Source organism: Oenanthe melanoleuca, unplaced genomic scaffold (genome assembly GCF_029582105.1).
Source record: "Oenanthe melanoleuca isolate GR-GAL-2019-014 unplaced genomic scaffold, OMel1.0 S012, whole genome shotgun sequence".
Lineage (NCBI taxonomy): Eukaryota > Metazoa > Chordata > Aves > Passeriformes > Muscicapidae > Oenanthe > Oenanthe melanoleuca.
This window is the reverse complement of record NW_026612661.1, coordinates 21551-33437: the sequence shown is the minus strand read 5'-3', so window position 1 is coordinate 33437 and position 11887 is coordinate 21551. Positions and strand designations below refer to the sequence as shown.

At 49.8% G+C, this 11887-nt stretch overlaps 1 pseudogene; it reads right to left on the bottom strand.

Moving 5' to 3' along the window:
- Window positions 1-4726: 4726 nt before the first annotated feature.
- Window positions 4727-11183, bottom strand: LOC130266310 (E3 ubiquitin-protein ligase NEDD4-like; annotated as a pseudogene).
- Window positions 11184-11887: the final 704 nt, after the last annotated feature.

Below are 11887 nucleotides of genomic sequence, written 5' to 3'. Positions count from 1 at the left end.
ATTTTTTATATTTATATTTTCCTGCCTTCTACACCCAGCCCTCCCTGTGAATGTTCTGGCACTCTTGGGTCCCTCTGGGGGACGGCACCCGGCACCGCCCCCCCATTCCCCACTCCCCTGCTCCTTCACCGCAGCGTGGCTCCCTCTCCTCGGGACCTTGGGGTGCCCCAAAGGACACGGGAGCCCCCGAGTCTCCACCCCCTGTCCCCCTCAGCCTTTTTTCCTCACCCTCCAAAGAAGGCACAGAACAACTACAACTGCCTCGGGCAGGAGCACGGCACTTTATTCGAACCCTTCCCACGGTCCATCCCCCCAAAAAGGGACTCTGCTCACGCAAGGAAGTGGGGGACAGCCCCCAGAAGGGCTGAAGTTCCTTCTCAGCCCCGCAGACACAGGCAACAAGGGGCAGAAGAGGAAGCGCCAGCAGAGAGGACACAGCAAGAAAACTAAGATCAAGGCCCAGGATGAAATGGAAAAAAACCCAAAAAACACCTGGGATGGTGAATGGGCCGCACACAGAGAGGGATTAAAAAAGAACAGGGACAGCAAATGGGACACACCCGTGGGAACCACCGGCACGGGGAGCTCCACAGAGCCACACAGAATAAAACAGGAACACGAGCGAGGCACGCAGAAGGACGCAGAACGAAACACGGTGCCAAACACGCAGCAAGGACTGAGGGATACAAAGAGGGAAACAAGAACCCGCAGAGGAATCGACCGCGGCACGTGCCGGGGCGGGCAAACGCGGCCAAGGAGCAGCACAGGGACGGAGACAGAGAGGCACGGCCAGCAGGACAGAGGCTCACCAAGAGAGGGGACGGTCAGGGAGGAGCACTGGGCAGCAGGTGCACACAGGTACAGGCAAAGGGACAGTGACAGGGACAAAGAAACACAGTCACGGTGCAGGACTGAGGGACAAGGAGAGGAAGAAAGGAGAAATAAAGATGCAGGCAGCAAGCGAGACAGAGAGAGAGGCAAAAAGTAGGACAGAACAGGGAGAGGGATTGAGTAAGAGATATTACATAAATATTGAGTATTCATTTCAAAAAAGAAAAAGAAGAACAAGAGAGAGAAGCAGTGAAAGGGAATGGGATGTGGAGCACACAGGCCAAGAAAGGAACACAAAAGACCAGCGGACAGAGAGGAGAGAAGGGGTGGAAAATTGAATATAAAGCTGGAAGAGGAACAGCAGCAGACCCAGGACTATTTATTACAGAGTGTGGCTGCTGAACCTGTCAGGAAAGCACCAGCTCCGACAGAACAGGGCACGGGCACGGCTCGGCCTGGGACTCATCGATTCACATCTGTCTCATAAAGGCCGTGATAAAACAGGAGGTGAAAGCTGAATGGTTGAAGTGCTGCAGCTTGGGTCCTGCTCAGCCCTCATCCCAGTCCGTGCTGCCAGTGAACACACTGACGCTCTTCTCAGCTTGTTTTTATACATCCAAATTCCTTCTTCCAGTTTCTTCAAGCTAGGGGAAGGGAAGGGAAGGGAAGGAAAAAAAAAAAAACCCTAGAAAAAAAAAAAAAAAAAACAAACACCAAAAACAACCACAAAGAAACCCAAAAGAAAACAAACAAAAAACCCACAAATAACAATCCAAAACAAATCCACAGCACCTTCAGCACCTTTTTGCATAATAAACTTGTACAATTATAACTTTTAAATTCTCTTCTTTGTATCTGAAGTTCCCCATATTCCCTAAAGCAGAGTAACAAACCAGGCATCTGTAAAGAAGCTGTCTGGGTTAAAAGACACTGAGCCTCCTGCCAACAAAACTATTTAGTGTTCACCTCTGCTACATCCAGCTGTAGCTAATTGTATACTTATGGTTATAGTGCCCGCCATAGGAATTTGGAAGGAATTATGCTACTCAGAGCTAATACAAATGATGCACTCTAAAAATGAGTGCAACAGGAAAATGGAATGCTATTAAAATGATCAAATACTTGAACCTCAGGGGGGGGAAAAAAAAAATCTCCGTATTCAAGCTCTTTGTATTTGCATGCACATTTCCATCTAAGAAAAGCATATGCTGGTTACAATAGGCTTCTTCATAGCCTAATAGCAAACATGAAGTTTGCCTAACTCCATTTGAATCAGGGATATAAAAGCAGATCAAGCAAGTGAAAAATGAGAGAGCTATTCCTAGACTGCAGCAGACACCAACAATGAATTATGAGCGGGTTCCAGCCTCAGCCTGGCATGGCTGGGTTTTTCCTTGGACCTACCTCAATTAAACGAGTTTGGAGCTTTTGATGCCTGCAAGTTGGTGTTCTTCTCACTGGGGCAATTGGAAATAATTTCAGTATCATTAGAAAATTTTAGAAAAATCCAGCTAAAAGTTTCACCTCTGTCCCCTCTAAGTTATCCCAGTTTTCCCCAGCTAGGAGCTGCACAGAAGTGAGGCAGGGGAAATGACATCAGGGAACAGCTGTAGAGTTAAAGGCAGAAAGAGAAGACTTATCAGGAAAGGGGAAAGGTTTCAGAAAAGATTTCTGTGGTCTAATTAATGATCATTTCTGATTCGCCAGTGAGAAGAACACAAACTCACAGCCAGTCAGAACTGACAGTCCCCTGCAGTGAGAGCTCAGCGCACATCCACAGAGGCAAGTCCAGCACCTGGAAGGAAAAAAAAAAAAAAAAAAAAAAAAAAGAAAAAATAACCAGAAGAAAAAGGTGACAGGGCAGCACAAAGATTGTTCTCTGTGCAGGGCCCAGACTCAGGGCTCGCTGTCAGCTTTGCTAGTTCCCGTGAATTATCCCACAGCCCCCAATTCCCTGCTCAGTTCCTGCTGCCATACCCTCACAGTGCCTCATGGAGGGTGGATATTTCCATGCAGAGCTGCCCCTTGAATGCCAGCTGTGCCAGGAACGGGCAGAGCGTCCAAGGAAGCTCAGCAGCATCGGGACAGGGACAGGCATCTGTTCCAAAGAATTGGCTATTTAAAGCCCTCACCCCCCAGCCCCACCCATGTCCCTGGGGGGCAGCTGACAGAGCTGCCTGGAGTCCAGCTGATTTAGCCCCCCCCTGAGCCGGGGCTCCAGGTGATATTTTCAAGCAGGAGAAGGCAGGGCCGGGGGTGCTCCCGTCCCGTGCCAAGGCAGCTCCCCGTGCCCACGGGAGGACATCTCTCCCTGCAGCAGCTCAGCTCCTTTCAGAGCCTCTGCAAGTTCTTTTCCCTCAGCAAAGGGCGCACATCCCTGCCTTCAGCACACCTCCAGTGGGACCCACCTGGGAAAGCTTTCCATCCCTTCTGCACTTCCAGCTGGCTCCCTGGAAACTCCCACCTTCGTCCAAACAAAACTTCATCCCACCTGAACCTTTGATTTGAAGGCATCTCTGCAGGCTGTCGGTTGGCATTTAATAGCTGTGAGGGAAGACTGCCTTGGCTTTAGTGCTGCTGCGGCTGCTGAACGAGGCCTCAGGCAGGAAGGGAAGGGAAGGCAATTGGGGTGGACAGGACATACCTGGCAGCTGCCTGGGAGCTCTGGGAGGCTGGAACCAGGAATTGCTGTCTGAGCCCCTCTGCACGCAGCCCGCGCCACCATCACCAGGACACGCCAGCTGCTCCCTGGGCTGCTTTTGGGCTGTCAGTGGCCTGTATCCAGGCTGAAGCATCTCCAGGAGCCTGCTCAGAGCAGCCCCTGGCCCGGGAGCCACGGGCATCCCTGCGGACAAAACCCTGGTACTGGGACTGTCCATGCCTCAAAACCCATCCTGCTGACAAAACCCTGGTACTGGGACTGTCCATGCCTCAAAAACCATCGTGTTCAGTAAACCGTGGTACTGGGACTGTCCATGCCCCAAAAACCATCCTGCTGACAAAACCCTGGTACTGGGACTGTCCATGCCCAACCTCTGGGGATGAACGTCATCTTGTTGGCTGGGACCAAGGAAAAAAATCCAGCTGGGGGGAAAAAAACCCAAACTCCTGGCTGGGGACTTTTTATTCTAAATTTAAAAATGAGTTGAGAAAGGTAAAAGGTAAAAACCATATGCACAAGGTTAGAAGCAGTCAGCACACACAGTGGCACAGGCAGACATAAGCAGACAGACACAGACACAGACTCTCCAGACAGACACAGACTCTCCCAGACAGACACACGCTCCCCCTGTCACACTCTGCAGCTGACAGGCTGACTGCAACCCTCACTTGGAATGCTGCATGAAGAGGATGCTTCAACACATCCCCCGGCTGCTGCTCTTCAACACCCAACGGGAGATTCCAGGGAAATCGGCATAATTGGTGACTGCAGAGATGGGAATCCACCTCAGGGACCTGAGAGACAGCAGGAGCTGGTCAGGTAGAGGTTATCCCCACACATTTCCTACCCAAAACCCCACAGAAAAGAGAGGAACAATAAAGTTCTGTAACTATTCTACCCAAGCGGGTGCCAGGGCAGGGCAGCTCCGACCTAAGGGGCACAATAAAGGCCCATACAGTAGAGATGCACACAGTAAAGGTACATGCAACATAAACCAAGACAGCTACATACAGTATAAGCCAAGGTAGGTACGTACACCATGGATGAGGACTGGAGATAACTCTCTGGAGGATTAAGTCTCAAGCCCAAGATAGAACCTATGGAACTAGTGAGGGCACATAAGGAGGGTCTAACACACTCCCTACAGAAGGCCAAGAGAATGGCACGTGAAAAGCAGGCACTACCAAAGCTGAGAAGGAAGATGGATGAGAAGATCCTTGTGTACTTCTTTCCGTCTCAGAAAGCAAAAAGGTAAATGTGCTGGAATAAGCACAATGCAGGAAAGTACACGAGTAGAGTCTGGCTACCATGGCTTGGAAGGATGCTGATAAAGCATGCAGATGTGACAAAGGTAACACAGATGGACACAAAGGACAGAACAAGGACACAGATTACACAAGAGACACCAGTTATTTACCCAGAGCTGGAAGGAACTGGAGCAGCCATCAAGTGCAGCATCTCAGAGCCAGAGCTGGAATGAAGAACTTGCCACAGTCAGAGCTGGAGGCTCAGCGAGCTGGACTGGGAAACACCTGCAAGTGAAACAAGCAGAAGGAACAGAAATCATCTGGGCCCTGAGATATCCTGGGCTGTATCCCTTGAGATGGGGAGAGAAAGGGGAAAAAGTAAAGGAGTTCAGGGAGAAGGAAGGAGGGGCAGGGGGGAGAGGAGGGGAGGTTTTGGGAGGCACAAGGGGGGAAAGAAGAGGAATACGCAGTGAAGGAAGGAGGGCTAGAGCGGGGGAGAGGGGCAGAAGCCGAACCCCACAGCTCACCTGGGAGCCCGAACAAGCAGCTCCTCCTCTCACCCCGCTTGGCGTCAGCAAACGGCGGCCGGGTGGTTTCCAGGCGTTAAATCACCTCGGCCCCAGCCCCGGGCCCGCCCCGCTTCATCCCGGCTCCTCCCGGGCTCTGCCTTCTGGGACTGCCCGGTCCCGCCCCTGTCCCGCCCCGTTCATGGGCACGCGGGACGTCCCGGTCACAAACTGCAGCAGCCGGATCCACTTCTCAGCGTCCATCAGCAGCACAGCCTGGGGGCAGAGACACCCTCAGCACTGCAGGAGCCCCTCTGCTCCATCTGAGCAGGAGCTGCACCTGCCCTCACCTGAGCCAGGAGGAACAGCTCCGGCCCCAGCACAACCACCCACCCTGAGCAGTTCTCATACAGAAAAATGATTGCAAAAAAGGGCAGGGACTTTCACCTACAGGACCAGCGAGGGCTGGTGCCCAGTCTTACCTTCCAGAACCAGCGGATAACAGGGTGATTTGGGCAGTAACCATTTTTGTAGATGGTGTGTTGTCTCCAGCCGCTGACATCCACGTCACCAAGGCCACACATCAGTAACTGCAGGCAAGCAGAAGGGTGGGATGTGTCCCTGACCTCACAGGGTACAAGGTGCCACTGCCCCTCAGGGCTCTGACCTTCAGGCACTTATGCACACCCAGGGGAGAGTCCGAGCACCCCCAGAGTATCCCAGCTGCTGCAGAAGGGCTGCACACTGCCACAGTGTGACACAACTTCCACGTCTTTGGCTCAGATAGGACTGGCAGAGGGTGGCACTGATCCACTAGGCTGCTTCCAGGCTTTCAGAGGCACACCCCCCCACCACCCTCCTGAGTGCAGCTCTTCTCATGTCATGAACAGATTTATTAATTAGGAAGAAACATCTGATTTCCAGCCGTGTCCGCACGTTCCCCCAGGGAGAGAGACAGATGACTGAAAAGCCCAGAACGTGGCACATCTGTCAGAGAGCTGCCAGCTTGGGGCACCAAATTGACTCACCTCCAGCTCATTTTCATCAAAAATTTTAATCAGGTCGATAGGAAGCAGTTCTGTAAATCCCTAAAAAGAAGAGCAAAGTTAAAACTCTCATCCCACATAAATCCTAATTAAAAAAATCAATGACCAAATTACTTCAAGCTCAAATAATTAAACTTGAACGAGAACGACCTTATTCCCATAAGGGAAAGATGATATATTCTTACACAAGATAAAACTGTCAAATCACAAAACATCATGTATTCTATTTGCATTCCCTGCCAAGCTCCCCACTCCCTTTACACAGACACCAGTGGGTAAGAAATCTGTGTTAAAAACAATCCCTGGTTTTGGGAAAGAAAGGAGCTAAAGAGCCTCGCCTCCAGAAAGGCATTCATTTCTTTCTGCACTCTGTTGACAAATCGCCACTGGACGACCAAGCTGCAGAAAGAAACAAAACCCCACCAGAAAAACAAACTCATTAGCAGGTCTCAGCCAAGGGCTCAAAGGTTTCAGCAACCCCAAATGCTTTCAAGTTTGTCATTTACAACTTCAGCAAGTTCAGGTAACTAAGCAGCTTCCACCAGCTACTCCAATTTATTGGCTGGTGACTGATGGAATTTTGAAGAGACAAACCAAAAAGCCCAGTGACTTTGACCAAATTACAGTGGGAATTTTTTCACTCCTGTAGGTACCTACGTGAGCAGACATTTTATTCTTCCAGAGCAATGAGCAATTAAAAATTCCCAGCAAAGTCTGCAAGCTCTGAGGAGAGCTGTCAGGACACAGCACCTCGCCTATAAATAAAGAAATAAACTGCAGCATCAAAGGGACACCTTGCTTTCAGCACCAGCCACCCGCACCACAAACACCTCACAGGTGCAGGCATCAAAAGTCAATTCCAGGCATGGAATTGCTCCAGGTCCAGGCACTGGAAATGAATTCCCAGTTTACACGAATGTAGCAATTGTAACATCTTTCACTTTGGAAAAGGCCCTGATTTAAAATGCCAGCAGGTATTAATGAATTCAGCATTTTACATCCTGGTAGGTAGAAGAACTGAGAAATCTGAAAATGAAACCTAATTTCAGATCTGGCCAGTTTTGGTAGGATTGCTGGCACTGGACTCCTGGCTCTGGTCTGTGACTGGCAGAGGAGGACACTGGGATGAGGGCCAGGCTGGAGAGCACCTTCTGGCTCATCTCGGCTTGAGCCAGGTGTTGGAGAAGGACGTTTCCATGGGGGGAATTTCAGGAGATCAAAGCACGTCATTTAATTTACTCCTTGTTCTTGTACCTGACGGGATATAACCAATGTTAACAGTAAGGTTTTCCCCCAATGATCCCGGATGCTCTTGTGCAGTACAAGCTCCAGGGATTGCAGCAGGGTCAATTCTAACCCAGCTGCTCTTTCTTCCCCCCAGGCACATTCCATCACGGTACTTACTCAATGTATTCCCGCTTGTTTTCATTTGTTACCATGATTTCGGACCCGTTGGGCTTCAGGTCCACTTGATATGTCTGCATTTCAAAAGACCAAAGGCTGTTATTTGAGGACATCTTTCTCCCAGAACCCACTCTCCCTGAGCAGTGTTTCACAAGCAGGATCAGGCAATCATGAGCAAATTGATTTACACTTTTGAACAAACCTCCGCTGACAGAAGGGAAAACTGGCAGAGAGGGGCTGGCTATTTACTGATCATTTTATTACAATTATTATTTATAATAATGAAATTATATATTTATATAAAATAGAACCACAAAATAGGTACTTTATATACACAAAATTATAATAGCTATTATCTGTAATACAAGAAGATAAATCACATACTGGAACTGCCCAAAGCCAACCAGTGTGTTACAAAACCTCTCTATTCTGTGGCTCCTAGTTCTCCATGAAATCCATAACCTTATGGTGCTTCAGGAAAAAGGCAGCACTGGAAAGTGGATCAGAATATTTTTGACAGGACACTGAATGCATGGTTTGAAATGCTGAAGTCAGTTTTTATAAAAGGCCCTACAGTCCCCAGCTCCAGTTCTATCTGGAGCCAGGATCTAGGGCTCAGAAGTAAACAAAGGGAAAATGCAAAAAAAAGGTCATAAAAACCTCTAAGCAAACTAATTTAATTTAATGTCTACAACACTTTCATTTGTAATGGAGAAAGAGCCCCATAGGCTGTGACCCTTTTCAACCTGGCAGCTTCCCCCTGGCGCACCAGCTGTGACAGGCACTACAGAGAGGACCTGGTGTCCTTCTGCTGCTCTCCCCTGACAGCACCTTCAGCTTCAGGAACCAGAGAGTCCCTGAGCATGTCCCAGCTGGACTGTGGGACACCTTCATCCCTCCTCACTGCAAGTATTTCACTCAGCTGCATCTCCAGCTTGTCCCAGAGGTGCCACAGCTCCCTGACAGGAGCTGGCAGCCCCGCTCCCAGCTGGGAACACGGCCAGCTGAGCTCCCAGCTGCTTTCACCACCACCAGACTGTCAGCACTGAGCTACTTGTTGGCAACCACCAGTCCTAAGATGCAAGTAACCTTTACGTACCTGCCCAAAGTTTTCCTCATCTATGCAAAATCCAGCTCGGTGGGGTCATTTTCCAGGATCCACTTCAGAGAGTTGTAGTATTCACTGTCCTAGGGCAGATCACAGTTAGGCAGTTTGAAAATGGGCAATTAGTGCAGAGCTGTGGAAAGCCAGGGGCCTGTGAGCACTGGCACAGGTTCAATGGGCTCTTACCACTGACTCCATGTCCTTCAGGGTTATGGGCTTCCCCAGCATCATCTTGTAGAAAGGTCTGATGAAGAAGCCTGGGAGAGAGAGGACAGATTACCTGCCCTGCCCCTGCACATTCCAGAAAGGTGGAATGCTTGAGGGCACCACCCCTGGCATTTCCTGTTACCTCCTGACTGTAACAGTCCTGCAGCTGCAACGGCATCAGAGCAGCTCAGCTTTATTTTATTATGGCACAGAAAGTCCAATTTTTCAGTTTCAACAATTATCCACTAACTGCCATACTCCACTGACCACCCTAACATTAATGGCAGAGAGAGACAAAAGCTGGGGAATTAAGCCCAGGGTACTCTATCCCATTTAAAATCACTACTTCCCTCTCCAAGGAGTTGCCTGAAAATCAGGCTAGTGACCTTCCTCTGCTCAGGACTCCTTTGCTTCCTCTGCTGCACCAAGGCTCAGGAAAATCAGCTCAGTGATGTCTGCCAGGTGTGAGATTTCAAAATGCAGCAGAATTTGTCATTAAATCATTCAGCTATAATTTTACATATGAAAATACGCTGCAGTTGACCCCCCTAGTTTGGCTGCAGGCTTGCATGGAAATACTGATAAAAATTCCATGCTTTTCCTCTAGGGACAATGCTCCTGCTGGTTCTGGAGCTTTCCCTTGAGCAGAGAAAGAAAGGCACTGTGACTGAATGAATCCCATTCAAACAGCCCCTGGCAGCCCCAGCCTGTCCCAGAATGGGCTCTCAGGCACTGCAGCCCCTCCCCAGCCCCTGGCAGCCCCAGCCTGTCCCAGAATGGGCTCTCAGGCACTGCAGCCCCTCCCCAGCCCCTGACAGCCCCAGCCTGTCCCAGAATGGGCTCTCAGGCACTGCAGCCCCTCCCCAGCCCCTGGCAGCAGCACTCACCGTCCAGCAGCTTCCCGTGGTACACAGCCAGGCCGGCCACCCCGGCCAATGAAGGTGAAGTACAACAGGTGATCTTCGTTACAGAGACCTGAATTAGGATTCATCTGAAGTGTGTAGTTGTCTCTTTTCTGGGGAAAGAAAAAAAAAACCAGCTCAAGAAGCAAGCCTTTAAATAAGCAGACACTCAGACATGTTCACACATAGCTTGTGCCTAGGGGCATCTCCCTCCAAGGCCTTTCCAGCATGTCCCCCACGCAGCCACGGGAGCTGAAGGGTGGGCACAGCAGCAAACCCAAGCCCTGGCAGCAAGAATGCCCTCTCTGCCTTTACAGCTGGGCAGCCCCAGCCTGAAGCTCTGGAGGCCACTGCAGTGGGGACGAGCAGCTGCATTCTGAGCTCACCCTACAGCAGCACTGCCACTCTGGGCAGAGTCTGGGCAGAGGAAAGCAGCTTTGCTGTGACACTGCCCTCAAAAGCTGCAGCTCTGCTGCCCTGGATATTGCCTGAGCTATGGAAATGTTTCCTGGCTTCTCAAGGACCATTCCAGAGGCTCTCTGAAGAGCAGGAGGAGCAGGGCACTGGGGCTCCCCAGGGCACCCTGGAAAGGGGTGCGACTTCTGCCTAAGCAACCTTCCCTCTTATGCAAAATGTCATGTATAGAGCCCTTGAGAATAGAAATACAACTTACGTTGCTGAGTATTCAAAGAGACCATAGTAAGGGTTAAACATCTCCTTGGACAAGAGAAAAAAAACATTCTCGGGCCACACCTCCATAGTCAAGTCCTTTTTCTCACTCAAATTCAATCCACAGCCTGGCTTTTAATACATCAGGTCTCTTCACAGACATGATTCTTCTGTAGGACTCCTCAAAAATGTTATTGCTGTGTAATTTCATCTCAAATCTGTTGGGTATGTCAGCCTGTGCCAAAGAAGATTAGATCATCCTTGTTAGTCTCAAGAAATAAGCCTTAGGGCAAATTCCTGGCTGCTAACAGCTCAGTGACAGGTCAGACACCTCGTGTTCAGCTCCCCATGTTTTCATTCCCCAGTGCTCTCTCAGTGCACGTGTTGGGAACATGAGGGGAACTGGGCCAGCTCCAAAACAGTGCTGCAGACTTCTGTGGTAAATATTTGATGAAAACGACGAGAAATGTATCAAAGAAAACAGGAGAGCACAGGGAGGGAGGAGCAGCCGTGTCCTGCAGGCTCTACTCACAGGTTTCTTCAGCTTCTTGCGGAAGTAGTCGTACTTGTGCTTGAACTCCCGGGAGTAGGGCACCGACAGAACAGGGCACGGGCACGGCTCGGCCTGGGACTCATCGATTCACATCTGTCTCATAAAGGCCGTGATAAAACAGGAGGTGAAAGCTGAATGGTTGAAGTGCTGCAGCTTGGGTCCTGCTCAGCCCTCATCCCAGCCCGTGCTGCCAGTGAACACACTGATGCTCTTCTCAGCTTGTTTTTATACATCCAAATTCCTTCTTCCAGTTTCTTCAAGCTAGGGGATGGGAAGGGAAGGGAAGGGAAGGGAAGGGAAGGGAAGGGAAGGGAAGGGAAGGGAAGGGAAGGGAAGGGAAGGGAAGGGAAGGGAAGGGAAGGGAAGGGAAGGGAAGGGAAGTTTCAGGGAAGGGAAGGGAAGGGAAGGGAAGGGAAGGGAAAAAAAAAAAACTCTAGGAAAAAAAAAAAAAAGAAACACCCCACCAAAAACAACCACAAAGAAACCCAAAAGAAAACAAACAAAAAACCCACAATAACAATCCAAAACAAATCCACAGCACCTTCAGCACCTTTTTGCATAACAAACTTGTACAATTATAACTTTTAAATTCTCTTCTTTGTATCTGAAGTTCCCCATACTCCCTAAAGCAGAGTAACAAACCAGGCGTCAGTAAGAAGGTGTCTGGGTTAAAAGACACTGGGCCTTCTGCCCACAAAACTATTTAGTGTTCACCTCTGCTACATCCAGCTGTAGCTAATTGTGTAGTTATGGTA